Here is a 6,751-nt window from a genome sequence, read left to right on the forward strand (position 1 = left end):
GGAGATGTGGATAAAGTAATTTAACCTAGGGTACGTGCTACTTGGATGTACGCCTCCATTTAAAGCTTTGTTAGATGTTTGTGATTAGTTATTAATTATGGGGAGTCGGTGCTGAGAAGATATTTCCCACCCGAGTAAATAGTCAATTTCTAGGAGCAGACTTCATTATGCAAAGCATTCAGGAGATTTTATGACAGCGTGGATTAGTTTCAAAAAATGAATCATCCATAATTTCTCAACATAGATAATTAACTAGATTGGTTTAGGTATGCGAATCTAATTTAATAATATGAGGCAGGAATAATTCTTTGTATAGGGTCTTTGGATTATGTTTTGTGTTGCATGACATGAATTACTAATGCTTACTGGTGAATCACGCACATGTGGAACAAGAAAAAATCATGCGAGTGTGAAAATGGGCTTTTGTGAATTATGGTCATTAGGTGACTAGGGTCACATTATTTGTAGTATTCATGCTTTTAAGAATCTTTAAGTTGGCAACAAATTTTGCCTTGAGATCCTTGGAAGTAGGGAAAAACATGAACCGTCAAAACCAAAGTCACGCAGATGTTTGATTTGCTAGGTATGAGACCCGTGAATGCATCGAAATAGTCCGTCGACACCTATGTTGGTGTGAAGTGCATCTAAGTCTTCTGGTTCGTTCTTGGACCAGCGCACTATGGTAGCTTTGTATCTGATGACATTAACTGTGCAAATGTATAAGAACGTGACTGTATTGATGACTATCATTTTGAAGCCCATAACTTCCTTTCTAACTTATTTAACTTTTATGTTACAATGCATCTCGTTTAGCATCGTCTTCCTTAATAAATTTCCCAGGTATTTTTTTATGTCTCTTCCACCTCAACTTGTTTCAATATCTCTTTTATAATAATAATAATAATAATAATAATAACGTTACACAATGTTGTGGACATAAATTTGCTTTAGATATAAATCTTAGAACTCACTATTGATTTTATTAACATGATTGAAAGTTTAAAAAATCAAGGCTAACACTAAAAATCAAGGCTAACACGCAAGAAATAACGCACAGCGGACAAATAGCATATTGTTATATATTTGGCGGTTAAAATGAATTTATTGCATTAAGGCTATTGTGGAAACCCATCATACTGATTTGACAAGGATGGATATACAGGCCATTAATGTCGGGATGATATAACGATTTTGGAGACTTGATCTCACCGATTCAGCTTAGCGGAATAATTTCTTCTCCTTGCTTGTCTAACGTCAGGTAGTTCTCAATAAATAATTGTCTGCAACATAACATTGACCCTAAACAAACGTCTTGTCTGCAACATAACGTTGACTTGTCATGACATTGAAAGCACATTAAGATCTAAAAATGTTGTCGTAAATATGTCAATCAGCAATCAGAATTCGATCAAAAAGTGTTAAGTCGCTCTTGTCAAAAGAAAACTATTTCAAGGTAAATGATTAATAACATCATCATTCACATCTCCTAAATGTCATTCAAGCCTAATGTGCGTCTTCTTCTTAATTGACTAAAACCGATGGTAGAGTCTTGAGCTGCTGTCTAGCGAGTTAAAGCACAATATTGACGATGATCGATTGCAAGGTATTAAGCTGTTGTCTAGTTGGTTAATGCATAGTATTGGCTAAAACCGATGGTAGGAAATTGAGCTGTTGTCCAGCGTGATAAAGCACAGTATTGACTAAGACCGATAGTAGGGCCTTGAGCTGTTGTTTAGCGGGTTAAAACATAGCATTAAGACCGATAGTAGGGCCTTGAGCTGTTGTTTAGCGGGTTAAAACATAGCATTAAGACCGATAGTAGGGCCTTGAGCTGCTGTACGCTTTCATGCTCAGTATTGACTAAGACCGCTGGTATGGAAATTTTTGAAATTTTAACTGTATTGATGATTAAATCAAGCCTTGTTAATATCTGGACCATTTTAGAAATTATTTATTTCCTTCAAATTTTCGAAACGCCAATGGTGCTAGCCCGGAACAAAAATGCCTGGAGACGACAATATGATTGTAATAGACTATGTTGATGAAGTAAATACGTTATTCTATCTTATTAGAGCATATGAGGGAACAAATATGTTGGTCTTGAGAGATGATTGTAACAGCATTGATGATATAAAAAGACAGCATCAAATCTAAAACTGTTAGAATTTATTGGTAGACATTAAGAATTTTGTGTGTGGTACCGAAAATATACAACTCTGTCATGAACGATTTTCATGATTACTTAAAATGTATATTTCTCTTTTTATTCTAAAGATTCAAAGTCAATGGACAATGCTTTTGAGAAAAAAAATATAATATTACTAATTTAATCAATAAAAAATTCAATATAACATTAACTTTTCATGATTAAAACTTTTTAAACATTGGCGAGTGACAATGTTTTGTCTCGATTCTGTGTTTACTCTTTCATAATACCAATTTTATTAGTACTTTTTTCATTCTTTCTGTACCTTTTATATTGAGTATTTATTAATAGTGTTATTTCCACGGCAACTGTAAAAAGTAATATTTTCTTCCATTTCATTAGGTTTATTTTTACTGACGATTCTGACATCATATTTCTCTAAAAATCATTTGTACAGTACAGACCATTGAGAGTTATTTTGGTTCTCTCCTATTCTGACTCATTTAGACAATAAAATGGTAAAAACAAATTTTAAGAAGTGAATGTATTTTAATCAACAATATGTATAACGTTCTTTTCCAAGTGAATTATTTTCTGCTTGTAAATGTCTTAACATAAATATCCGATTTGTATAGTGCCTTCAGATATCTCGAGTCTTTTTAAGTCGTATTATTTCATCATATAAGCTGTCATAATATCTGTCCTTCAGAACAGTTTGATTTTATTTTGAAGTGATTCTTTGAACTTACAGCCAACCGGTTTTACATGATCCACATCCTTTCCATTTTATTGCATATGCTTTTGTTCGTATTTCATTTATTTAATATTTAATTTGTTTTTAGCCTTAAACACATCATCTTGTTTATCATATATAGGATAATTCCTCAGTGTAAAATGTTCTTTCAATATTCACTCTATAATTTAGGTACAGTAGGGACACATGAATATGCTTGCCTGATTTTGAATGTTTCTTCAGTGAAATTTGGAAGATTGTCTTTTGCCATAATGGAATTATATTTTGAAATCTTAACTTTCCCAGCTTTATGTATTTAGGCACTCAGTAAATATCGGTTACTAGAATACCAAGTAAGTTAATTATTAGTTAGGGCATATTTTAGAGTCACAGGCATTAATTGGTAACATAAACTGTAATTCACAAAGAGATTGAAACTGTTGCTGAAAGTAAAACCCCCCGATTAGTCGGACAACACAGGTGTAGAATGGTCAAAGGAGAAAATAAAACAAATCAAATTCAACATTTATAGAAAACTTAGCATTAGGTTAAAGGTTAAAATATATGAATATAGGCAGTGAAGTAGGTACAACTATATTAACTGTTCTCCATGAACTGTTCATGGAGAACAGTTAATATAGTTGTTGTTTATTTTTTTTTGGGGGGGGGTCTTGGATTTTTTATTGAATCTTTGTTGATTAACCTTGTAATATTTATGAGAGCTTCAGATTATGTTAAAAATTTAGTTGAATACCAATTCATAAATTTAACTACATCAAAAAAATAATTTAGTCTCTCTAATAACAACAATAACTAGAACAACAAGAACAACAACAACAACAACAACAACAACAATAATAATAATAATAATAATAATAATAATAATTTTTATTTAATGTGAGTAGCTCTGTTAGAATTCAAATGTATCTAGTCTCCTTTGAGGCACTTTGCTAATTTCTAACAGTCTACATGCAGGAATCTTGCTAACAAAATTGTAGGAAAAGTAAAGTAACAACACTGAAAAGAAGAAATGGTCAGGTGATATGACTTAATCTGGACACATCAATTATCTTGAAACAAAAGATAGATTAACATGCAGAAAGACATGTTGAGTAAAAACAGGAGATTTTGGCAGATATAATGACATGCAGAAATCAATTAAAAATCATATTTCAAGTATTTGAGTTATTTTTCTTTAAAACTTTCAACAGAAGTGGCTGATCTAACTGATGTGGGCAAAGAATTCCATATCTTTGTGACTGAATATTTAATACAACATTAACATTGTTCAGTTTGGGGTTTAGGGAATTTCAACTAGCCATGTATGGTCGACTGTAAAGCAAACTGGCTCCAGCATTTCATCAAAGTAGTGCATCATTCTAGTTTGTATAGGTTGGTATTTCTTAATGTTACAAAGTAAAGTTACTTTACTTGCTAAAGATCTACAGGCCTAGTCAACATATTTTTCCCATTTTCATTCATTTTCAACTATCACTCATTAAAGTTTCTCTTCCTTAACATTTTCAATGAGTTGCCCATTTATTATCAAACTTAGCAGTTTATCAAAAGTGGAATTTTTCTCTGATGAGGCTATTACAATATATTTTGTTTTTGTTTCATTTATAACCATTTTATTTTGTTTTGACCACTATCAATATTTGATACATTGGAATCTAGTAGAGCTTCAACAGTAATTTCTACCAGAAGCTGTTAAAGCAGCATCATCTGCAAGTTTGAGTGCTTTGTCCACAGTGTAAGGTCATTTATGAAAAAAAGAAATAGCAATGGGTCTAAAAAAGACCCCTGGGGAACACCATGATTAATTTTCATTGAGCTAGTTTAAACATTACCAATAGCAAGTTTTCATTTTCTGTTGCATGGATAGGATGAAAACCAGTTTAGTATACGATTCACAGCATTTTAGCTTAGATAGGAGAACATCATAATCAAACAAATCAAAAGCTTTCCTGAAGTCTAGATATATTATGCACATTAGATTCCCCTTGCTTATTTCCTGTGAGTTTTGTTAAAGCTGTTTGACCTGAATGACCCTTGCAAAAGCCTGATTTTTCTCAGTGAAGAGAGAAAATTTTTTGAAATAATGGTATACTTGCTTAGCAATCAGTTTCTCAAAAAAGTTTGATAATGTAGGGAGAATATAAGTAGGTGTGTAGTTTCCTGGGTCCAACCTAGAGCTTTTTTATGTATTGAGGTTACCTTTGCTTGTTTAATCTATCTGAGAAAACACCAGACTGGATACTCTTGTTAATGAGGAAAGCTGTGGATAGAAATAGCACAAGTGCAGCAAATTCTAGCACCGTTAGGCCTGTTTCATTAAGCCCAGTGACATTTTTAACATTCAGTGCCTTTAGGTATCATGGTACCAATTATTTTTCCATATACCTCAATGCTAATGTTTTGTGAAATAAATATACTTTCTGCCCTACTTGGGCATGCATGTCACACACTGTCATATAGAATAATGCTAGATTGTCAATTTGACAATGACATAACCAGGTACTCCATTGCATTTAAGAGAGATAACTCTACTGGAACTAGACAGGGGTAAGAGTTATCTAGTCACAACAAGCACATTTTCAGCCATGTGTACCATATTTTTAAAAAATCATAAAAAATACAAAATATGATCTAGATAGAAATTAACACAAACTTACATGTTGCCAAGAGGCTCAACTTTTTTAAAAGCCAAACAGAAAGTACAGCTCTTACATAATGCACCAATCACAGCTAGCGTTGTTCTTTAATTCTGAATACAATGTTCCATACACCTTAAGCTCCGCCCACTTGGACTTGCGCAATTGGTACCGTTATACCTATAGCAAACCTTAATTTTTCCAATAATCTGTGAAAGAGTTCGGGACTGTATAAGTAACAAATATACTTAGTCTCACTTGTGAAAAACAATTTGATGAGGTACTAACCTATGTCTTATATGAATGTGTATAGAAATGTCATTGAGCTGTTTGAACTATTGTTTTCTAACGTTCGCTTCACCATCAAAATCATCTTTTGAAATAAAATGAATTCTTTCAACTATGAGCTGTATCTTATTCATAGCACTTATTGAACTTCACATCGGTGATATGGGATAAATCACATTATGTCATATTATGTAATAACTAGGTCAAAGGTCAATGTACCAAATAGTATGTACCTGTCCTACTTCAGAATGTACAATTCACCTAAAAGAAAGGAATTTATATTTGTTTGGTAGGTGCAGAACTTAACATCAGAGACAGGTGGACATGACCCAATCTTATTATAAAGTATAAGCTTTGACCACTTTACACTATCTGCAGATACAAGAGGTCACTAACCACCAATCCTCACACAAAGGTCCACCTTCCCATCCTCTTTGTAACACAAATAGTAAGCTTTCCTCCTTTGTAATGTGAATAAAATTGTTTCAATAAGCCAATCAGTCACCAAATGTAGTAAATCACAGCTTCTAAGTGGTTATGTTGGATTGGGGGGTGAAATCAGGGGAATAAAATACAGAAAAATGCCAAATATAAACACTAAGTATAGCATATCAAATGGAGTTAAAAACAGGAGGAAAGTGTTTATCTAAAAGGGAGAGGTAGCTTATGATAAAGGAATTAAAGGAGGCAAAATCAGCAATGCAAAAAATGAGAAGTGAAAGTTTGATGACCTTACCTTGGACAAATATTTGGGGCAGGGCCCAACAGGTCCAAGGACAGCCTAAAGGCAACTGTGCTATAACATCCCTTACAGGTACCCAAATTTCAAGTGAAGTTGTGTTCATTTCCATCTAATATAAAAGGGTGAATAATTTAGATAATATAGATACATATAAAGTATATTTCTTCTACATAAGAATTTAATAATAA

The sequence above is a fragment of the Sinohyriopsis cumingii genome, chromosome 2 (assembly GCF_028554795.1).
Source record: "Sinohyriopsis cumingii isolate HCF-2022 chromosome 2, ASM2855479v2, whole genome shotgun sequence".
NCBI classification, from domain to species: Eukaryota; Metazoa; Mollusca; class Bivalvia; order Unionida; family Unionidae; genus Sinohyriopsis; species Sinohyriopsis cumingii.